Source organism: Pleurodeles waltl, chromosome 6 (assembly GCF_031143425.1).
Source record: "Pleurodeles waltl isolate 20211129_DDA chromosome 6, aPleWal1.hap1.20221129, whole genome shotgun sequence".
Classification (NCBI taxonomy): Eukaryota; Metazoa; Chordata; class Amphibia; order Caudata; family Salamandridae; genus Pleurodeles; species Pleurodeles waltl.
In genome coordinates, this window is record NC_090445.1 from 82,837,785 (window position 1) to 82,862,233 (window position 24,449).

The 24,449-nt window shown below is 51.6% G+C and overlaps 2 non-coding genes across 2 annotated transcripts; both read left to right on the forward strand.

The window, feature by feature from the left end:
* Positions 1-15,415: 15,415 nt before the first annotated feature.
* Positions 15,416-15,488, forward strand: TRNAK-CUU (transfer RNA lysine (anticodon CUU)). Its single transcript has one exon. It is a non-coding gene; the product is annotated as a tRNA-Lys (tRNA).
* A 7,807-nt stretch (positions 15,489-23,295) lies between these two features.
* Positions 23,296-23,368, forward strand: TRNAK-CUU (transfer RNA lysine (anticodon CUU)). The gene has a single exon. It is a non-coding gene; the product is annotated as a tRNA-Lys (tRNA).
* The last annotated feature ends 1,081 nt before the right edge of the window (positions 23,369-24,449 follow it).

The following is a 24,449-nucleotide window of genomic DNA, read 5'->3' on the forward strand; positions in this document are numbered from 1 at the left end:
TGATGCTTTTTAAAGGCTTTTCCATTTTCGGGTTTAACATTAACTCTCACCTTTTTCAGATATTTCGCTGAGGCTTAAAGCTACACACACACACATCCTGCAGTTTGCCTCACGATTCCCACAGGACTCCACACGACCCAGCACTTCCCGCCCTGGGAGGCGCCGCTGGGAGCGGTCCTAGGCCGAGCCTTTCCTGCGCCCTTTCCTAGCCTGAGCCGCCCGTGCTTACAGCGAGCTCTGAGTCCGCTCCGGTCCGTCCTGTCCACCCCCATCCTTTCAAAAAGAGGAGTTTTACGGTCTCATCCCCGCTGGTGTTATGATTAAAATAGGTATGAAAACTACTTTATGTCGGTAGGGGGATTTGATCACAGGACTGGGGAAGATACTGCTCTTGAATGTGGCACCTTATACCGCTCAGTCATTCCGGCAGCCTCCGGAGCAAGACTCTGGAGGCTGACTGCCACCTCGCGAAACAGGGAGAGTTCACACTGTTCTCTACTGGACATTTAAGCATGTGCCCAGAGACAGGTTGAGAGGACAGATGCATGTATGTACCAGAGTGAGCTCCAGAGAGACTGGTGAGGACATAAGACTGGGGTAGAGCGAGAGATGGAGAAGAGAAAGGTGCCTGTGTCGAGTCAGCAGCAGAGAAAATGAAACAAAGGGGCCTCCTGGGATAACCACACACTACTTCCTCACAAAGAACACACAGAGGGTGTGTGAAATGACATAGGCACAGCAGCCCGGCTAGCTCAATCGGTAGAGCATGAGACTCTTAATCTCAGGGTCGTGGGTTCGAGCCCCACATTGGGTGTGATGCTTTTTAAAGGCTTCTCCATTTTCGGGTTTAACATTAACTCTCACCTTTTTCAGATATTTTGCTGAGGCTTAAAACTACACACACACACACATCCTGCAGTTTGCCTCACCAATCCCACAGGACTTCACACAACGCAGCACTTCCCGCCCTGGGAGGCGCCGCTGGGAGCGGTCCTAGGCCGAGCCTTTCCTGCGCCCTTTTCTAGCCTGAGCCGCCCGTGCTTACAGCGAGCTCGGAGTCCGCTCCGGTCCATCCTGTCCACCCCCATCCTTTCAAAATGAGGAGTTTTACGGTCTCATCCCGGCTGGTGTTATGATTAAAGTAGGTATGAAAAATACTTTATATCTGTAGCGGGATTTGATCACAGGACTGGGGAAGATACGGCTTTTGAATGTGGCACCTTACACCGCTCAGCCATTCCGGCAGCCTCTGGAAAACAGCTCTGGAGGCTGACTGCCACCTCGCGAAACAGGGAGAGTTCACACTGTTCTCTACTGGACATTTAAGTATGTGCCCAGAGACAGGTTGAGAGGACAGATGCATGTATGTACCAGAGTGAGCTACAGAGAGACTGATGAGGTCATAAGACTGGGGTAGAGCGAGAGATGGAGAAAGAGAAAGCTGCCTGTGTCAAGTCAGCAGCAGAGAAAATGAAACAAAGGGGCCTCCTGGGATAACCACACACTACTTCCTCACAAAGAACACACAGAGGGTGTGTGAAATGACATAGGCACAGCAGCCCGGCTCGCTCAGTCGGTAGAGCATGAGACTCTTAATCTCAGGGTTGTGGGTTCAAGCCCCACGTTGGGCGTGATGCTTTTTAAAGGCTTCTCCATTTTCGGGTTTAACATTAACTCTCACCTTTTTCAGATATTTTGGTGAGGGTTAAAACTACACACACACACATCCTGCAGTTTGCCTCACGATTCCCACAGGACTCCACACAACGCAGCACTTCCCGCCCTGGGAGGCGCCGCTGGGAGCGGTCCTAGGCCGAGCCTTTCCTGCGCCCTTTCCTAGCCTGAGCCGCCCGTGCTTACAGCGAGCTCGGAGTCCGCTCCGGTCCGTCCTGTCCCCCCCATCCTTTCAAAAAGAGGAGTTTAAGGTCTCATCCCCGCTGGTGTTATGATTAAAGTATGTATGAAAACTACTTTTTGTCAGCAGCGGGATTTGACCACAGGACTGGGGAAGATACTGCTCTTGAATGTGGCACCTTACACCGCTCGGCCATTCCGGCAGCCTCTGGGACACGGCTCTCGAGGCTGACTGCCACCTCGCGAAACAGGGAGAGTTCACACTCTTCTCTACTGGACATTTAAGCATGTGCCCAGAGACAGGTTGAAAGGACAGATGCATGTATGTACCAGAGTGAGCTCCAGAGAGACTGATGAGGACATATGACTGGGGTAGAGTGAGAGATGGAGAAAGAGAAAGGTGCCTGTGTCGAGTCAGCAGCAGAGAAAATGAAACAAAGGGGCCTCCTGGGATAACCACACACTACTTCCTCACAAAGAACACACAGAGGGTGTGTGAAATGTCATATGCACAGCAGCCCGGCTAGCTCAGTCGGTAGAGCATGAGACTCTTAATCTCAGGGTCATGGGTTCGAACCCCACGTTGGACGTGATGCTTTTTAAAGGCTTTTCCATTTTCGGGTTTAACATTAACTCTCACCTTTTTCAGATATTTCGCTGAGGCTTAAATCTACACACACACACATCCTGCAGTTTGCCTCACGATTCCCACAGGACTCCACACAACACAGCACTTCCCGCCCTGGGAGGCGCCGCTGGGAGCGGTCCTAGGCCGAGCCTTTCCTGCGCCCTTTCCTAGCCTGAGCCGCCCGTGCTTACAGCGAGCTCTGAGTCCGCTCCGGTCCGTCCTGTCCACCCCCATCCTTTCAAAAAGAGGAGTTTTACGGTCTCATCCCCACTGGTGTTATGATTAAAGTAGGTATGAAAACTACTTTATGTCGGTAGGGGGATTTGGTCACAGGACTGGGGAAGATACTGCTCTTGAATGTGGCACCTTACACCGCTCAGTCATTCCAGCAGCCTCCGGAGCAAGACTCTGGAGGCTGACTGCCACCTCGCGAAACAGGGAGAGTTCACACTGTTCTCTACTGGACATTTAAGCATGTGCCCAGAGACAGGTTGAGAGGACAGATGCATGTATGTACCAGAGTGAGCTCCAGAAAGACTGATGTGGACATAAGACTGGGGTAGAGCGAGAGATGGGGAAAGAGAAAGGTGCCTGTGTCGAGTCAGCAGCAGAGAAAATGAAACAAAGGGGCCTCCTGGGATAACCACACACTACTGCCTCACAAAGAACACACAGAGGGTGTGTGAGATAAGACAGGCACAGCAGCCCGGCTATCTCAGTCAGTAGCGCATGAGACTCTTAATCTCAGTGTCGTGGGTTCAAGCCCCACGTTGGGTGTGATGCTTTTTAAAGGCTTCTCCATTTTCGGGTTTAACATTAACTCTCACCTTTTTCAGATATTTTGCTGAGGCTTAAAACTACACACACACACATCCTGCAGTTTGCCTCACGAATTCCACAGGACTCCACACAACGCAGCACTTCCCGCCCTGGGAGGCGCCGCTGGGAGCGGTCCTAGGCCGAGCCTTTCCTGGGCCCTTTTCTAGCCTGAGCCGCCCGTGCTTACAGCGAGCTCGGAGTCCGCTCCGGTCCGTCCTGTCCACCCCCATCCTTTCAAAAAGAGGAGTTTAAGGTCTCATCCCCGTTGGTGTTATGATTAAAGTAGGTATGAAAACTACTTTATGTCAGCAGCGGGATTTGACCACAGGACTGGGGAAGATACTGCTCTTGAATGTGGCGCCTTACACCGCTCGGCCATTCCGGCAGCCTCCGGAACACAGCTCTGGAGGCTGACTGCCCCCTCGCGAAACAGGGAGAGTTCACACTGTTCTCCACTGGACATTTAATTATGTGCCCAGAGACAGGTTGAGAGGACAGATGCATGTATGTATCAGAGTGAGCTCCAGAGAGACTGATGGGGACATAAGACTGGGGTAGAGCGAGAGATGGAGAAAGAGAAAGGTGCCTGTGTCGAGTCAGCAGCAGAGAAAATGAAACAAAGGGGCCTCCTTGGATAACCACACACTACTTCCTCACAAAGAACACACAGAGGGTGTGTGAAATTATTAAATGCACAGCATCCCGGCTAGCTCATCCTGTAAAGCATGAGACTCTTAATCTAAAGGTTGTGGGTTCGTGCCCCACGTTGGCCGTGATGCTTTTTAAAGGCTTCTCCACTTTCGGGTTTAACATTAACTCTCACCTTTTTCAGATATTTCGCTGAGGCTTAAAACTACACACACACACATCCTGCAGTTTGCCTCATGATTCCCACAGGACTCCACACAACGAACAACTTCCCACCCTGGGAGGCGCCGCTGGCAGCGGTCCTAGGCCGAGCCTTTCCTGCGCCCTTTCCTAGCCTGAGCCGCCCGTGCTTACAGCGAGCTCGGAGTCCGCTCCGGTCCGTCCTGTCCCCCCCCATCCTTTCAAAAAGAGGAGTTTAAGGTCTCATCCCCGCTGGTGTTATGATTAAAGTAGGTATGAAAACTACTTTATGTCAGCAGCTGGATTTGACCACAGGACTCGGGAAGATACTGCTCTTGAATGTGGCGCCTTACACCGCTCGTCCATTCCGGCAGCCTCCGGAACACGTCTCTGGAGGCTGACTGCCACCTCGCGAAACAGGGAGAGTTCACACTGTTCTCTACTGGACATTTAAGCATGTGCCCAGAGACAGGTTGAGAGGACAGATGCATGTATGTACCAGAGTGAGCTCCAGAAAGACTGATGGGGACATAAGACTGGGGTAGAGCGAGAGATGGAGAAAGAGAAAGGTGCCTGTGTCGAGTCAGCAGCAGAGAAAATGAAACAAAGGGGCCTCCTGGGATAACCACACACTACTGCCTCACAAAGAACACACAGAGGGCGTGTAAAATAAGACAGGCACAGCAGCCCGGCTAGCTCAGTTGGTAGCACATGAGACTCTTAATCTCAGGGTCGTGGGTTCAAGCCCCACGTTGGGCTAGATGCTTTTTAAAGGCTTCTCCATTTTCGGGTTTAACATTAACTCTCACCTTTTTCAGATATTTTGCTGAGGCTTATAACTACACACACACACATCCTGCAGTTTGCCTCACGATTCCCACAGGACTCCACACAACGCAGCACTTCCCGCCCTGGGAGGCGCCGCTGGGAGCGGTCCTAGGCCGAGCCTTTTTTCTGCGCCCTTTCCTAGCCTGAGCCGCCCGTGCTTACAGCGAGCTCGGAGTCCGCTCCGGTCCATCCTGTCCACCCCCATCCTTTCAAAATGAGGAGTTTTACGGTCTCATCCCGGCTGGTGTTATGATTAAAGTAGGTATGAAAAATACTTTATATCTGTAGCGGGATTTGATCACAGGACTGGGGAAGATACGGCTTTTGAATGTGGCACCTTACACCGCTCAGCCATTCCGGCAGCCTCTGGAAAACAGCTCTGGAGGCTGACTGCCACCTCGCGAAACAGGGAGAGTTCACACTGTTCTCTACTGGACATTTAAGTATGTGCCCAGAGACAGGTTGAGAGGACAGATGCATGTATGTACCAGAGTGAGCTACAGAGAGACTGATGAGGTCATAAGACTGGGGTAGAGCGAGAGATGGAGAAAGAGAAAGCTGCCTGTGTCAAGTCAGCAGCAGAGAAAATGAAACAAAGGGGCCTCCTGGGATAACCACACACTACTTCCTCACAAAGAACACACAGAGGGTGTGTGAAATGACATAGGCACAGCAGCCCGGCTCGCTCAGTCGGTAGAGCATGAGACTCTTAATCTCAGGGTTGTGGGTTCAAGCCCCACGTTGGGCGTGATGCTTTTTAAAGGCTTCTCCATTTTCGGGTTTAACATTAACTCTCACCTTTTTCAGATATTTTGGTGAGGGTTAAAACTACACACACACACATCCTGCAGTTTGCCTCACGATTCCCACAGGACTCCACACAACGCAGCACTTCCCGCCCTGGGAGGCGCCGCTGGGAGCGGTCCTAGGCCGAGCCTTTCCTGCGCCCTTTCCTAGCCTGAGCCGCCCGTGCTTACAGCGAGCTCGGAGTCCGCTCCGGTCCGTCCTGTCCCCCCCATCCTTTCAAAAAGAGGAGTTTAAGGTCTCATCCCCGCTGGTGTTATGATTAAAGTAGGTATGAAAACTACTTTTTGTCAGCAGCGGGATTTGACCACAGGACTGGGGAAGATACTGCTCTTGAATGTGGCACCTTACACCGCTCGGCCATTCCGGCAGCCTCTGGGACACGGCTCTCGAGGCTGACTGCCACCTCGCGAAACAGGGAGAGTTCACACTCTTCTCTACTGGACATTTAAGCATGTGCCCAGAGACAGGTTGAAAGGACAGATGCATGTATGTACCAGAGTGAGCTCCAGAGAGACTGATGAGGACATATGACTGGGGTAGAGTGAGAGATGGAGAAAGAGAAAGGTGCCTGTGTCGAGTCAGCAGCAGAGAAAATGAAACAAAGGGGCCTCCTGGGATAACCACACACTACTTCCTCACAAAGAACACACAGAGGGTGTGTGAAATGTCATATGCACAGCAGCCCGGCTAGCTCAGTCGGTAGAGCATGAGACTCTTAATCTCAGGGTCATGGGTTCGAACCCCACGTTGGACGTGATGCTTTTTAAAGGCTTTTCCATTTTCGGGTTTAACATTAACTCTCACCTTTTTCAGATATTTCGCTGAGGCTTAAATCTACACACACACACATCCTGCAGTTTGCCTCACGATTCCCACAGGACTCCACACAACACAGCACTTCCCGCCCTGGGAGGCGCCGCTGGGAGCGGTCCTAGGCCGAGCCTTTCCTGCGCCCTTTCCTAGCCTGAGCCGCCCGTGCTTACAGCGAGCTCTGAGTCCGCTCCGGTCCGTCCTGTCCACCCCCATCCTTTCAAAAAGAGGAGTTTTACGGTCTCATCCCCACTGGTGTTATGATTAAAGTAGGTATGAAAACTACTTTATGTCGGTAGGGGGATTTGGTCACAGGACTGGGGAAGATACTGCTCTTGAATGTGGCACCTTACACCGCTCAGTCATTCCAGCAGCCTCCGGAGCAAGACTCTGGAGGCTGACTGCCACCTCGCGAAACAGGGAGAGTTCACACTGTTCTCTACTGGACATTTAAGCATGTGCCCAGAGACAGGTTGAGAGGACAGATGCATGTATGTACCAGAGTGAGCTCCAGAAAGACTGATGTGGACATAAGACTGGGGTAGAGCGAGAGATGGGGAAAGAGAAAGGTGCCTGTGTCGAGTCAGCAGCAGAGAAAATGAAACAAAGGGGCCTCCTGGGATAACCACACACTACTGCCTCACAAAGAACACACAGAGGGTGTGTGAGATAAGACAGGCACAGCAGCCTGGCTATCTCAGTCAGTAGCGCATGAGACTCTTAATCTCAGTGTCGTGGGTTCAAGCCCCACGTTGGGTGTGATGCTTTTTAAAGGCTTCTCCATTTTCGGGTTTAACATTAACTCTCACCTTTTTCAGATATTTTGCTGAGGCTTAAAACTACACACACACACATCCTGCAGTTTGCCTCACGAATTCCACAGGACTCCACACAACGCAGCACTTCCCGCCCTGGGAGGCGCCGCTGGGAGCGGTCCTAGGCCGAGCCTTTCCTGGGCCCTTTTCTAGCCTGAGCCGCCCGTGATTACAGCGAGCTCGGAGTCCGCTCCGGTCCGTCCTGTCCACCCCCATCCTTTCAAAAAGAGGAGTTTAAGGTCTCATCCCCGTTGGTGTTATGATTAAAGTAGGTATGAAAACTACTTTATGTCAGCAGCGGGATTTGACCACAGGACTGGGGAAGATACTGCTCTTGAATGTGGCGCCTTACACCGCTCGGCCATTCCGGCAGCCTCCGGAACACAGCTCTGGAGGCTGACTGCCCCCTCGCGAAACAGGGAGAGTTCACACTGTTCTCCACTGGACATTTAATTATGTGCCCAGAGACAGGTTGAGAGGACAGATGCATGTATGTATCAGAGTGAGCTCCAGAGAGACTGATGGGGACATAAGACTGGGGTAGAGCGAGAGATGGAGAAAGAGAAAGGTGCCTGTGTCGAGTCAGCAGCAGAGAAAATGAAACAAAGGGGCCTCCTTGGATAACCACACACTACTTCCTCACAAAGAACACACAGAGGGTGTGTGAAATTATTAAATGCACAGCATCCCGGCTAGCTCATCCTGTAAAGCATGAGACTCTTAATCTAAAGGTTGTGGGTTCGTGCCCCACGTTGGCCGTGATGCTTTTTAAAGGCTTCTCCACTTTCGGGTTTAACATTAACTCTCACCTTTTTCAGATATTTCGCTGAGGCTTAAAACTACACACACACACATCCTGCAGTTTGCCTCACGATTCCCACAGGACTCCACACAACGAACAACTTCCCACCCTGGGAGGCGCCGCTGGCAGCGGTCCTAGGCCGAGCCTTTCCTGCGCCCTTTCCTAGCCTGAGCCGCCCGTGCTTACAGCGAGCTCGGAGTCCGCTCCGGTCCGTCCTGTCCCCCCCCATCCTTTCAAAAAGAGGAGTTTAAGGTCTCATCCCCGCTGGTGTTATGATTAAAGTAGGTATGAAAACTACTTTATGTCAGCAGCTGGATTTGACCACTGGACTCGGGAAGATACTGCTCTTGAATGTGGCGCCTTACACCGCTCGTCCATTCCGGCAGCCTCCGGAACACGTCTCTGGAGGCTGACTGCCACCTCGCGAAACAGGGAGAGTTCACACTGTTCTCTACTGGACATTTAAGCATGTGCCCAGAGACAGGTTGAGAGGACAGATGCATGTATGTACCAGAGTGAGCTCCAGAAAGACTGATGGGGACATAAGACTGGGGTAGAGCGAGAGATGGAGAAAGAGAAAGGTGCCTGTGTCGAGTCAGCAGCAGAGAAAATGAAACAAAGGGGCCTCCTGGGATAACCACACACTACTGCCTCACAAAGAACACACAGAGGGCGTGTAAAATAAGACAGGCACAGCAGCCCGGCTAGCTCAGTCGGTAGCACATGAGACTCTTAATCTCAGGGTCGTGGGTTCAAGCCCCACGTTGGGCTAGATGCTTTTTAAAGGCTTCTCCATTTTCGGGTTTAACATTAACTCTCACCTTTTTCAGATATTTTGCTGAGGCTTATAACTACACACACACACATCCTGCAGTTTGCCTCACGATTCCCACAGGACTCCACACAACGCAGCACTTCCCGCCCTGGGAGGCGCCGCTGGGAGCGGTCCTAGGCCGAGCCTTTTTTCTGCGCCCTTTCCTAGCCTGAGCCGCCCGTGCTTACAGCGAGCTCGGAGTCCGCTCCGGTCCGTCCTGTGCCCCCCCCCGTCCTTTCAAAAAGAGGAGTTTAAGGTCTCATCCCCGCTGGTGTTATGATTAAAGTAGGTATGAAAACTACTTTATGTCAGCAGCGGGATTTGACCACGGGACTGGGGAAGATACTGCTCTTGAATGTGGCACCTTACACCACTCGACCATTCCGGCAGCCTCCAGAGCACGGCTCTGGAAGCTGACTGCCAGCTCGTGAAACAGGGAGAGTTCACACTGTTCTATACTGGACATTTAAGTATGTGCCCAGAGACAGGTTGAGAGGACAGATGCATGTATGTACCAGAGTGAGCTCAAGAGAGACTGATGGGGACATAAGACTGGGATAGAGCGAGAGATGGAGAAAGAGAAAGGTGCCTGTGTCAAATCAGCAGCAGAGAAAATGAAACAAAGGGGCCTCCTGGGATAACCACACACTACTTCCTCACAAAGAACACACAGAGGGTGTGTGAAATAACAGGCTCAGCAGCCTGGCTAGCTCAATCGGTAGAGCATGAGACTCTTAATCTCAGGGTTGTGGGTTCGAGCCCCACGTTGGGTGTGATGCTTTTTAAAGGCTTCTCCATTTTCGGGTTTAACATTAACTCTCACCTTTTTCAGATATTTTGCTGAGGCTTAAAACTACACACACACACATCCTGCAGTTTGCCTCACGAATCCCACAGGACTCCACACAACGCAGCACTTCCTGCCCTGGGAGGCGCCGCTGGGAGCGGTCCTAGGCCGAGCCTTTCCTGCGCCCTTTTCTAGCCTGAGCCGCCCGTGCTTACAGCGAGTTCGGAGTCCACTCCGGTCCGTCCTGTCCACCCCCATCCTTTCAAAATGAGGAGTTTTACGGTCTCATCCCGGCTGGTGTTATCATTAAAGTAGGTATGAAAACTACTTTATGTCTGCAGCGGGATTTGACCACGGGACTGGGGAAGATACTGCTCTTGAATGTGGCGCCTTACACCGCTCGGCCATTCCGGCAGCTTCCAGAAAACAGCTCTGGAGGCTGACTGCCACCTCGCGAAACAGGGTGAGTTCACACTGTTCTCTACTGGACATTTAAGTATGTGCCCAGAGACAGGTTGAGAGGACAGATGCATGTATGTACCAGAGTGAGCTACAGAGAGACTGATGAGGACATAAGACTGGGGTAGAGCGAGAGATGGAGAAAGAGAAAGGTGCCTGTGTCGAGTCAGCAGCAGAGAAAATGAAACAAAGGGGCCTCCTGGGATAACCACACACTACTGCCTCACAAAGAACACACAGAGGGTGTGTGAGATAAGACAGGCACAGCAGCCCGGCTATCTCAGTCAGTAGCGCATGAGACTCTTAATCTCAGTGTCGTGGGTTCAAGCCCCACGTTGGGAGTGATGCTTTTTAAAGGCTTCTCCATTTTCGGGTTTAACATTAACTCTCACCTTTTTCAGATATTTTGCTGAGGCTTAAAACTACACACACACACATCCTGCAGTTTGCCTCACGAATTCCACAGGACTCCACACAACGCAGCACTTCCCGCCCTGGGAGGCGCCGCTGGGAGCGGTCCTAGGCCGAGCCTTTCCTGGGCCCTTTTCTAGCCTGAGCCGCCCGTGCTTACAGCGAGCTCGGAGTCCGCTCCGGTCCGTCCTGTCCACCCCCATCCTTTCAAAAAGAGGAGTTTAATGTCTCATCCCCGTTGGTGTTATGATTAAAGTAGGTATGAAAACTACTTTATGTCAGCAGCGGGTTTTGACCACAGGACTGGGGAAGATACTGCTCTTGAATGTGGCGCCTTACACCGCTCGGCCATTCCGGCAGCCTCCGGAACACAGCTCTGGAGGCTGACTGCCCCCTCGCGAAACAGGGAGAGTTCACACTGTTCTCCACTGGACATTTAATTATGTGCCCAGAGACAGGTTGAGAGGACAGATGCATGTATGTATCAGAGTGAGCTCCAGAGAGACTGATGGGGACATAAGACTGGGGTAGAGCGAGAGATGGAGAAAGAGAAAGGTGCCTGTGTCGAGTCAGCAGCAGAGAAAATGAAACAAAGGGGCCTCCTTGGATAACCACACACTACTTCCTCACAAAGAACACACAGAGGGTGTGTGAAATTATTAAATGCACAGCATCCCGGCTAGCTCATCCTGTAGAGCATGAGACTCTTAATCTAAAGGTTGTGGGTTTGTGCCCCACGTTGGCCGTGATGCTTTTTAAAGGCTTCTCCATTTTCGGGTTTAACATTAACTCTCACCTTTTTCAGATATTTCGCTGAGGCTTAAAACTACACACACACACATCCTGCAGTTTGCCTCACGATTCCCACAGGACTCCACACAACGAACAACTTCCCACCCTGGGAGGCGCCGCTGGCAGCGGTCCTAGGCCGAGCCTTTCCTGCGCCCTTTCCTAGCCTGAGCCGCCCGTGCTTACAGCGAGCTCGGAGTCCGCTCCGGTCCGTCCTGTCGCCCCCCATCCTTTCAAAAAGAGGAGTTTAAGGTCTCATCCCCGCTGGTGTTATGATTAAAGTAGGTATGAAAACTACTTTATGTCAGCAGCTGGATTTGACCACAGGACTCGGGAAGATACTGCTCTTGAATGTGGCGCCTTACACCGCTCGTCCATTCCGGCAGCCTCCGGAACACGGCTCTGGAGGCTGACTGCCACCTCGCGAAACAGGGAGAGTTCACACTGTTCTCTACTGGACATTTAAGCATGTGCCCAGAGACAGGTTGAGAGGACAGATGCATGTATGTACCAGAGTGAGCTCCAGAAAGACTGATGGGGACATAAGACTGGGGTAGAGCGAGAGATGGAGAAAGAGAAAGGTGCCTGTGTCGAGTCAGCAGCAGAGAAAATGAAACAAAGGGGCCTCCTGGGATAACCACACACTACTGCCTCACAAAGAACACACAGAGGGTGTGTGAAATTACATAGTTACAGCAGCCCGGCTAGCTCAGTCAGTAGAGCATGAGACTCTTAATCTCAGGGTCGTGGGTTCAAGCCCACGTTGGGCATGATGCTTTTTAAAGGCTTCTCCATTGTCGGGTATAACATTAACTCTTACCTTTTTCAGATATTTTGCTGAGGCTTAAAACTACACACACACACACACATCCTGCAGTTTGCCTCACAATTCCCACAGGACTCAACACAACGCAGAACTTCCCGCCCTGGGAGGTGCCGCTGGGAGCGGTCCTAGGCCGAGCCTTTCCTGCGCCCTTTCCTAGCCTGAGCCGCCCGCGCTTACAGCGAGCTCGGAGTCCGCTCCGGTCCGTTCTGTCCCCCCCCCATCCTTTCAAAAAGAGGAGTTTAAGGTCTCATCTCCGCTGGTGTTATGATTAAAGTACGTATGAATACTACTTTATGTCAGCAGCGGGATTTGACCACAGGACTGGGGAAGATACTGCTCTTAAATGTAGCACCTTACACCACTCGGCCATTCCGGCAGCCTCTGGAACACGGCTCTGGAGGCTGACTGCCACCTCGCGAAACAGGGAGAGTTCACACTCTTCTCTACTGGACATTTAAGCATGTGCCCAGAGACAGGTTGAGAGGACAGATGCATGTATGTACCAGAGTGAGCTCCAGAAAGACTGATGGGGACATAAGACTGGGGTAGAGCGAGAGATGGAGAAGAGAAAGGTGCCTGTGTCGAGTCAGCAGCAGAGAAAATGAAACAAAGGGGCCTCCTGGGATAACCACACACTACTTCCTCACAAAGAACACACAGAGGGTGTGTGAAATGTCATAGGCACAGCAGCCCAGCTAGCTCAGTCGGTAGAGCATAAGACTCTTAATCTCAGGGTTGTGGGTTTGAACCCCACGTTGGGCGTGATGCTTTTTAAAGGCTTTTCCATTTTCGGGTTTAACATTAACTCTCACCTTTTTCAGATATTTCGCTGAGGCTTAAAAATACACACACACACATCCTGCAGTTTGCCTCACGATTCCCACAGGACTCCACACAACCCAGCACTTCCCGCCCTGGGAGGCGCCGCTGGGAGCGGTCCTAGGCCGAGCCTTTCCTGCGCCCTTTCCTAGCCTGAGCCGCCCGTGCTTACAGCGAGCTCGGAGTCCGCTCAGGTCCGTCCTGTCCACCCCCATCCTTTCAAAAAGAGGAGTTTTACGGTCTCATCCCCGCTGGTGTTATGATTAAAGTAGGTATGAAAACTACTTTATGTCAGTAGCGGGATTTGATCACAGGACTGGGGAAGATACTGCTCTTGAATGTGGCACCTTACACCGCTCAGCCATTCCGGCAGCCTCCGGAAAAGAGCTCTGGAGGCTGACTGCCACCTCGCGAAACAGGGAGAGTTCACACTGTTCTCTACTGGACATTTAAGTATGTGCCCAGAGACAGGTTGAGAGGACAGATGCATTTATGTACCAGAGTGAGCTCCAGAGAGACTGGTGAGGACATAAGACTGGGGTAAAGCGAGAGATGGAGAAAGAGAAAGGTGCCTGTGTCGAGTCAGCAGCAGAGAAAATGAAACAAAGGGGCCTCCTGGGATAACCACACACTACTTCCTCACAAAGAACACACAGAGGGTGTGTGAAATGACATAGGCACAGCAGCCCGGCTAGCTCAGTCGGTAGAGCATGAGACTCTTAATCTCAGGGTCGTGGGTTCAAGCCCCACATTGGGAGTGATGCTTTTTAAAGGCTTCTCCATTTTCAGGTTTAACATTAACTCTCACCTTTTTCAGATATTTTGCTGAGGCTTAAAACTACACACACACACATCCTGCAGTTTGCCTCACGATCCCAAAGGATTCCACACAACGCAGCACTTCCCGCCCTGGGAGGCGCCGCTGGGAGCGGTCCTAGGCCGAGCCTTTCCAGCGCCCTTTCCTAGCCTGAGCCGCCCGTGCTTACAGCGAGCTCGGAGTCCGCTCCGGTCCGTCCTGTCCCCACCCCCATCCTTTCAAAAAGAGGAGTTTAAGGTCTCATCCCTGCTGGTGTTATGATAAAAGTAGGTATGAAAACTACTTTATGTCAGCAGCTGGATTTGATCACAGGACTGGGGAAGATACTGATCTTGAATGTGGCGCCATACACCGCTCAGTCATTCCGGCAGCCTCCGGAGCACGGCTCTCGAGGCTGACTGCCACCTCGTGAAACAGGGAGAGTTCACACTCTTCTCTACTGGACATTTAAGCATGTGCCCAGAGACAGGTTGAAAGGACAGATGCATGTATGTACCAGAGTGAGCTCCAGAGAGACTGATGAGGACATAAGACTGGGGTAGAGCGAGAGATGGTGAAAGAGAAAGGTGCCTGTGTCGAGTCAGCAGCAGAGAAAATGAAACAAAGGGGCCTCCTAGGATAACCACACACTACTTCCTCACAAAGAACACACAGAGGGTGTGTGAAATAACATTGTTACAGCAGCTCGGCTAGCTCAGTCAGTAGAGCATGAGACTCTTAATCTCAGGGTCGTGGGTTCAAGCCCACGTTGGGCATGATGCTTTTTAAAGGCTTCTCCATTGTCGGGTATAACATTAACTCTCACCTTTTTCAGATATTTTGCTGAGGCTTAAAACTACACACACACACACACATCCTGCAGTTTGCCTCACAATTCCCACAGGACTCCACACAACGCAGAACTTCCCGCCCTGGGAGGTGCCGCTGGGAGCGGTCCTAGGCCGAGCCTTTCCTGCACCCTTTCCTAGCCTGAGCCGCCCGCGCTTAGAGCGAGCTCGGAGTCCGCTCCGGTCCGTTCTGTCCCCCCCCCCATCCTTTCAAAAAGAGGAGTTTAAGGTCTCATCTCCGCTGGTGTTATGATTAAAGTAGGTATGAAAACTACTTTATGTCAGCAGCGGGATTTGACCACAGGACTGGGGAAGATACTGCTCTTAAATGTAGCACCTTACACCACTCGGCCATTCCGGCAGCCTCTGGAACACGGCTCTGGAGGCTGACTGCCACCTCGCGAAACAGGGAGAGTTCACACTCTTCGCTACTGGACATTTAAGCATGTGCCCAGAGACAGGTTGAGAGGACAGATGCATGTATGTACCAGAGTGAGCTCCAGAGAGACTGATGGGGACATAAGACTGGGGTAGAGCGAGAGATGGAGAAAGAGAAAGGTGCCTGTGTCGAGTCAGCAGCAGAGAAAATGAAACAAAGGGGCCTCCTGGGATAACCACACACTACTTCCTCACAAAGAACACACAGAGGGTGTGTGAAATTTCATAGGCACAGCAGCCCGGCTAGCTCAGTCGGTAGAGCATGAGACTCTTAATCTCAGGGTCGTGGGTTCGAACCCCACGTTGGGCGTGATGCTTTTTAAAGGCTTTTCCATTTTCGGGTTTAACATTAACTCTCACCTTTTTCAGATATTTCGCTGAGGCTTAAAGCTACACACACACACACATCCTGCAGTTTGCCTCACGATTCCCACAGGACTCCACACAACCCAGCACTTCCCGCCCTGGGAGGCGCCGCTGGGAGCGGTCCTAGGCCGAGCCTTTCCTGCGCCCTTTCCTAGCCTGAGCCGCCCGTGCTTACAGCGAGCTCTGAGTCCGCTCCGGTCCGTCCTGTCCACCCCCATCCTTTCAAAAAGAGGAGTTTTACGGTCTCATCCCCGCTGGTGTTATGATTAAAATAGGTATGAAAACTACTTTATGTCGGTAGGGGGATTTGATCACAGGACTGGGGAAGATACTGCTCTTGAATGTGGCACCTTACACCGCTTAGTCATTCCGGCAGCCTCCGGAGCAAGACTCTGGAGGCTGACTGACACCTCGCGAAACAGGGAGAGTTCACACTGTTCTCTACTGGACATTTAAGCATGTGCCCAGAGACAGGTTGAGAGGACAGATGCATGTATGTACCAGAGTGAGCTCCAGAAAGACTGATGGGGACATAAGACTGGGGTAGAGCGAGAGATGGAGAAGAGAAAGGTGCCTGTGTCGAGTCAGCAGCAGAGAAAATGAAACAAAGGGGCCTCCTGGGATAACCACACACTACTTCCTCACAAAGAACACACAGAGGGTGTGTGAAATGTCATAGGCACAGCAGCCCAGCTAGCTCAGTCGGTAGAGCATAAGACTCTTAATTTCAGGGTTGTGGGTTTGAACCCCACGTTGGGCGTTATGCTTTTTAAAGGCTTTTCCATTTTCGGGTTTAACATTAACTCTCACCTTTTTCAGATATTTCGCTGAGGCTTAAAACTACACACACACACATCCTGCAGTTTGCCTCACGATTCCCACAGGACTCCACACAACCCAGAACTTCCCGCCCTGGGAGGCGCCGCTGGGAGCGGTCCTAGGCCGAGCCTTTCCTGCGCCCTTTCCTAGCCTGAGCCGCCCGTGCTTACAGCGAGCTCGGAGTCCGCTCCGGTCCGTCCTGTCCACCCCCATCCTTTCAAAAAGAGGAGTTTTACGGTCTCATCCCCGCTGGTGTTATGATTAAAGTAGGTATGAAAACTACTTTATGTCAGTAGCGGGATTTGATCACAGGACTGGGGAAGATACTGCTCTTGAATGTGGCACCTTACACCGCTCAGCCATTCCGGCAGCCTCCGAAAAAGAGCTCTGGAGGCTGACTGCCACCTCGCGAAACAGGGAGAGTTCACACTGTTCTCTACTGGACATTTAAGTATGTGCCCAGAGACAGGTTGAGAGGACAGATGCATGTATGTACCAGAGTGAGCTCCAGAGAGACTGGTGAGGACATAAGACTGGGGTAAAGCGAGAGATGGAGAAAGAGAAAGGTGCCTGTGTCGAGTCAGCAGCAGAGAAAATGAAACAAAGGGGCCTTCTGGGATAACCACACACTACTTCCTCACAAAGAACACACAGAGGGTGTGTGAAATGACAAAGACACAGCAGCCCGGCTAGCTCAGTCGGTAGCGCATGAGACTCTTAATCTCAGGGTCGTGGGGTTGGGCGCGATGCTTTTTAAAGGCTTCTCCATTTTCGGGTTTAACATTAACTCTCACCTTTTTCAGATATTTCGCTGAGGCTTAAAACTACACACACACACATCCTGCAGTTTGCCTCACGATTCCCACAGGACTCCACACAACGCTGCACTTCCCGCCCTGGGAGGCGCCGCTGGGAGCAGTCCTAGGCCGAGCCTTTCCTGCGCCCTTCCCTAGCCTGAGCCGCCCGTGCTTACAGCGAGCTCGGAGTCCGCTCCGGTCCGTCCTGTCCCCCCCCATCCTTTCAAAAAGAAGAGTTTAAGGTCTCATCCCCGCTGGTGTTATGATTAAAGTAGGTATGAAAACTACTTTATGTCGGCAGCTGGATTTAATTACGGGACTGGGGAAGATACTGCTCTTGAATGTGGCGCCTTACACCGCTCGGCCAATCCGGCAGCCTCCGGAACACAGCTCTGGAGGCTGACTGCCCCCTCGCGAAACAGGGAGAGTTCACACTGTTCTCTACTGGACATTTAAGTATGTGCCCAGAGACAGGTTGAGAGGACAGATGCATGTATGTATCAGAGTGAGCTCCAGAGAGACTGATGGGGACATAAGACTGGGGTAGAGTGAGAGATGGAGAAAGAGAAAGGTGCCTGTGTCGAGTCAGCAGCAGAGAAAATGAAACAAAGGGGCCTCCTTGGATAACCACACACTACTTCCTCACAAAGAACACACAGAGGGTGTGTGAAATTATAGGCTAAGCAGCCCGGCTAGCTCATCCTGTAGAGCATGAGACTCTTAATCTCAGGGTTGTGGGTTCGAGCCCCACGTTGGCCGTGATGCTTTTTAAAGGCTTCTCCATTTTCGGGTTTAACATTAACTCTCACCTTTTTCAGATATTTCACTGAGGCTTAAAACTACACACACACACACACATCCTGCAGTTTGCCTCACGATTCCCACAGGACTCCACACAACGAACAACTTCCCACCCTGGGAGGCGCCGCTGGCAGCAGTCCTAGGCCGAGCCTTTCCTGCGCCCTTTCCTAGCCTGAGCCGCCCGTGCTTACAGCGATCTCGGAGTCCGCTCTGGTCCGTCCTGTCCCCCCCCATCCTTTCAAAAAGAGGAGTTTAAGGTCTCATCTCCGCTGGTGTTATGATTAAAGTAGGTATGAAAACTACTTTATGTCAGCAGCTGGATTTGACCATAGGACTGGGGAAGATACTGCTCTTGAATGTGGCACCTTACACCGCTCGTCCATTCCGGCAGCCTCCGGAACACGGCTCTGGAGGCTGACTGCCACCTCGCGAAACAGGGAGAGTTCACACTGTTCTCTACTGGACATTTAAGCATGTGCCCAGAGACAGGTTGAGAGGACAGATGCATGTATGTACCAGAGTGAGCTCCAGAAAGACTGATGGGGATATAAGACTGGGGTAGAGCGAGAGATGGAGAAAGAGAAAGGTGCCTGTGTCGAGTCAGCAGCAGAGAAAATGAAACAAAGGGGCCTCCTGGGATAACCACACACTACTGCCTCACAAAGAACACACAGAGGGTGTGTAAAATAAGACAGGCACAGCAGCCCGGCTAGCTCAGTCGGTAGCACATGAGACTCTTAATCTCAGGGTTGTGGGTTCAAGCCCCACGTTGGGCGTGATGCTTTTTAAAGGCTTCTCCATTTTCGGTTTAACATTAACTCTCACCTTTTTCAGATATTTCGCTGAGGCTTAAAACTACACACACACACATCCTGCAGTTTGCCTCACGATTCCCACAGGACTGCACACAACGCAGCACTTCCCGCCCTGGGAGGCGCCGCTGGGAGCGGTCCTAGGCCGAGCCTTTCCTGCGCCCTTTCCTAGCCTGAGCCGCCCGTGCTTACAGCGAGCTCGGAGTCCGCTCCGGTCCGTCCTGTCCCCCCCCCCCGTCCTTTCAAAAAGAGGAGTTTAAGGTCTCATCCCCGCTGGTGTTATGATTAAAGTAGGTATGAAAACTACTTTATGTCAGCAGCGGGATTTGACCACGGGACTGAGGAAGATACTGCTCTTGAATGTGGCGCCTTACACCACTCGACCATTCCGGCAGCCTCCAGAACACAGTTCTGGAGGCTGACTGCCACCTCGTGAAACAGGGAGAGTTCACACTGTTCTATACTGGACATTTAAGTATGTGCCCAGAGACAGGTTGAGAGGACAGATGCATGTATGTACCAGAGTGAGCTCAAGAGAGACTGATGGGGACATAAGACTGGGATAGAGCGAGAGATGGAGAAAGAGAAAGGTGCCTGTGTCAAGTCAGCAGCAGAGAAAATGAAACAAAGGGGCCTCCTGAAATAACTGTAGGAGGCTGGACTGGCTTGTAGTGAGTACCAAGGGGTACTTGCACCTTGCACCAGGCCCAGTTATCCCTTATTAGTGTATAGGGTGTCTAGCAGCTTAGGCTGATAGATAATGGTAGCTTAGCAGAGCAGCTTAGGCTGAACTAGGAGACGTGTGAAGCTACTACAGTACCACTTAGTGTCATATGCACAATATCATAAGAAAACACAATACACAGTTATACTAAAAATAAAGGTACTTTATTTTTATGACAATATGCCAAAGTATCTTAGAGTGTACCCTCAGTGAGAGGATAGGAAATATACACAAGATATATATACACAATAGCAAAAATATGCAGTATAGTCTTAGAAAACAGTGCAAACAATGTATAGTTACAATAGGATGCAATGGGGAAACATAGGGATAGGGGCAACACAAACCATATACTCCAAAAGTGGAATGTGAACCACGAATGGACCCCAAACCTATGTGACCTTGTAGAGGGTCGCTGGGACTATTAGAAAATAGTGAGAGTTAGAAAAATAACCCTCCCCAAGACCCTGAAAAGTGAGTGCAGAGTGCACTAAAGTTCCCCTAAGGACAAAAGAGTCGTGTTAGAGGAATAATGCAGGAAAGACACAAACCAGCAATGCAACAACTGTGGATTTCCAATCTAGGGTACCTGTGGAACAAGGGGACCAAGTCCAAAAGTCACAAGCAAGTCGGAGATGGGCAGATGCCCAGGAAATGCCAGCTGCGGGTGCAAAGAAGCTTTGACTGGACAGAAGAAACTGAGGTTTCTGCAGGAACGAAAAGGGCTAGAGACTTCCCCTTTGGTGGACGGATCCATCTCGCCTAGGAGAGTCGTGCAGAAGTGTTTTCCCGCCGGAAAGACGCCAACAAGCCTTGCTACACGCAAATCGTGCGTTTGGCGTTTTTGGACGCTGCTGGGGCCCAGGAGGGACCAGGAGGTCGCAAATTGGACCTGCAGAGAGAGGGGACGTCGAGCAAGACAAAGAGCCCTCACTGAAGCAGGTAGCACCCGGAGAAGTGCCAGAAACAGGCACTACGAGGATGCGTGAAACGGTACTCGCCAAAGTTGCACAAAGGAGTCCCACGTCGCCGGAGACCAACTTAGAAAGTCGTGCAATGCAGGTTAGAGTGCCGTGGATCCAGGCTTGGCTGTGCACAAAGGATTTCCGCCGGAAGTGCACAGGGGCCGGAGTAGCTGCAAAGTCGCGGTTCCCAGCAATGCAGCCCAGCGAGGTGAGGCAAGGACTTACCTCCACCAAACTTGGGCTGAAGAGTCACTGGACTGTGGGGGTCACTTGGACAGCGTCGCTGGATTCGAGGGACCTCGCTCGTCGTGCTGAGAGGAGACCCAAGGGACCGGTAATGCAGCTTTTTGGTGCCTGCGGTTGCAGGGGGAAGATTCCGTCGACCCACGGGAGATTTCTTCGGAGCTTCTGGTGCAGAGAGGAGGCAGACTACCCCCACAGCATGCACAAGCAGGAAAACAGTCGAGAAGGCGGCAGGATCAGCGTTACAGAGTTGCAGTAGTCGTCTTTGCTACTATGTTGCAGGTTTGCAGGCTTCCAGCGCGGTCAGCGGTCGTTTCCTTATCAGAAGGTGAAGAGAGAGATGCAGAGGAACTCGGCTGAGCTCATGCATTCGTTATCTGAAGTTTCCCCAGAGACAGAGACCCTAAATAGCCAGAAAAGAGGGTTTGGCTACCTAGGAGAGAGGAAAGGCTACTAACACCTGAAGGAGCCTATCACAAGGAGTCTCTGACGTCACCTGGTGGCACTGGCCACTCAGAGCAGTCCAGTGTGCCAGCAGCACCTCTGTTTCCAAGATGGCAGAGGTCTGGAGCACACTGGAGGAGCTCTGGACACCTCCCAGGGGAGGTGCAGGTCAGGGGAGTGGTCACTCCCCTTTCCTTTGTCCAGTTTCGCGCCAGAGCAGGGGCTAAGGGGTCCCTGAACCGGTGTAGACTGGCTTATGCAGAATTGGGCACATATGTGACCAACAAAGCATTTCCAGAGGCTGGGGGAGGCTACTCCTCCCCTGCCTTCACACCATTTTCCAAAGGGAGAGGGTGTCACACCCTCTCTCAGAGGAAGTTCTTTGTTCTGCCATCCTGGGCCAGGCCTGGCTGGACCCCAGGAGGGCAGCTGCCTGTCTGAGGGGTTGGCAGCAGCAGCAGCTGCAGTGAAACCCCAGGAAGGGCAGTCTGGCAGTACCAGGGTCTGTGCTACAGACCACTGGGATCATGGAATTGTACCAACAATGCCAGGATGGCATAGAGGGGGCAATTCCATGATCATAGACATGTTACATGGCCATATTTGGAGTTACCATGGTGAAGCTACATATAGGTAGTGACCTATATGTAGTGCACGCGTGTAATGGTGTCCCCGCACTCACAAAGTTCAGGGAATTGGCTCTGAACAATGTGGGGGCACCTTGGCTAGTGCCAGGGTGCCCTCACACTAAGTAACTTTGCACCTAACCTTTACCAGGTAAAGGTTAGACATATAGGTGACTTATAAGTTACTTAAGTGCAGTGTAAAATGGCTGTGAAATAACGTGGACGTTATTTCACTCAGGCTGCAGTGGCAGGCCTGTGTAAGAATTGTCTGAGCTCCCTATGGGTGGCAAAAGAAATGCTGCAGCCCATAGGGATCTCCTGGAACCCCAATACCCTGGGTACCTCCGTACCATATACTAGGGAATTATAAGGGTGTTCCAGTAAGCCAATGTAAATTGGTAAAAATGGTCACTAGCCTGTCAGTGACAATTTGGAAAGAAATGAGAGAGCATAACCACTGAGGTTCTGATTAGCAGAGCCTCAGTGAGACAGTTAGTCACTACACAGGTAACACATTCAGGCACACTTATGAGCACTGGGGCCCTGGGTTACCAGGGTCCCAGTGACACATACAACTAAAACAACATATATACAGTGAAAAATGGGGGTAACATGCCAGGCAAGATGGTACTTTCCTACAATAACCACACACTACTTCCTCACAAAGAACACACAGAGGGTGTGTGAAATGACATAGGCTCAGCAGCCCGGCTAGCTCAATCGGTAGAGCATGAGACTCTTAATCTCAGGGTCGTGGGTTTGAGCCCCATGTTGGGTGTGATGCTTTTTAAAGGCTTCTCCATTTTCGGGTTTAACATTAACTCTCACCTTTTTCAGATATTTTGCTGAGGCTTAAAACTACACACACACACATCCTGCAGTTTGCCTCACGAATCCCACAGCACTCCACACAACGCAGCACTTCCCGCCCTGGGAGGCGCCGCTGGGAGCGGTCCTAGGCCGAGCCTTTCCTGCGCCCTTTTCTAGCCTGAGCCGCCCGTGCTTACAGCGAGCTCGGAGTCCACTCCGGTCCGTCCTGTCCACCTCCATCCTTTCAAAATGAGGAGTTTTACGGTCTCATCCCGGCTGGTGTTATGATTAAAGTAGGTATGAAAACTACTTTATGTCTGCAGCAGGATTTGATCACAGGACTGGGGAAGATACTGCTTTTGAATGTGGCACCTTACACCGCTCAGCCATTCCGGCAGCCTCCGGAAAACAGCTCTGGAGGCTGACTGCCACCTCGCGAAACAGGGAGAGTTCACACTGTTCTCTACTGGACATTTAAGTATGTGCCCAGAGACAGGTTGAGAGGACAGATGCATGTATGTACCAGAGTGAGCTACAGAGAGACTGATGAGGACATAAGACTGGGGTAGAGCGAGAGATGGAGAAAGAGAAAGGTGCCTGTGTCGAGTCAGCAGCAGAGAAAATGAAACAAAGGGGCCTCCTGGGATAACCACACACTACTTCCTCACAAAGAACACACAGAGGGTGTGTGAAATGACATAGGAACAGCAGCCCGGCTAGCTCAGTCGGTAGAGCATGAGATTCTTAATCTCAGGGTCGTGGGTTCAAGCCCCATGTTGGGCATGATGCTTTTTAAAGGCTTCTCCATTTTCGGGTTTAACATTAACTCTCACCTTTTTCAGATATTTTGCTGAGGCTAAAAACTACACACACACACATCCTGCAGTTTGCCTCACGATTCCCACAGGACTCCACACAACGCAGCACTTCCCTCCCTGGGAGGCGCCGCTGGGAGCGGTCCTAGGCCGACCCTTTCCTGCGCCCTTTCCTAGCCTGAGCCGCCCGTGCTTACAGCGAGCTCAGAGTCCGCTCCGGTCCGTCCTGTCCCCCCCCATCCTTTCAAAAAGAGGAGTTTAAGGTCTAATCCCCGCTGGTGTTATGATTAAAGTAGGGATGAAAACTACTTTATGTCAGCAGTGGGATTTGACCACAGGACTGGGGAAGATACTGCTCTTGAATGTGGCGCCTTACACCGCTCGGCCATTCCGGCAGCCTCTGGAACACGGCTCTCGAGGCTGACTGCCACCTCGCAAAACAGGGAGAGTTCACACTCTTCTCTACTGGACATTTAAGCATGTGCCCAGAGACAGGTTGAAAGGACAGATGCATGTATGTACCAGAGTGAGCTCCAGAGAGACTGATGAGGACATAAGACTGGGGTAGAGCGAGAGATGGAGAAAGAGAAAGGTGCCTGTGTCGAGTCAGCAGCAGAGAAAATGAAACAAAGGGGCCTCCTAGGATAACCACACACTACTTCCTCACAAAGAACACACAGAGGGTGTGTGAAATGACATAGGTACAGCAGCCCGGCTAGCTCAGTCGGTAGAGCATGAGACTCTTAATCTCAGGGTCGTGGGTTCAAGCCCACGTTGGGCGTGATGCTTTTTAAAGGCTTCTCCATTGTCGGGTATAACATTAACTCTCACCTTTTTCAGATATTTCGCTGAGGCTTAAAACTACACACACACACACATCCTGCAGTTTGCCTCACAATTACCACAGGACTCCACACAACGCAGAACTTCCCGCCCTGGGAGGTGCCTGTGCCCTTTCCTAGCCTGAGCCGCCCGCGCTTACAGCGAGCTCGGAGTCCGCTCCGGTCCGTTCTGTCCCCCCCCATCCTTTCAAAAAGAGGAGTTTAAGG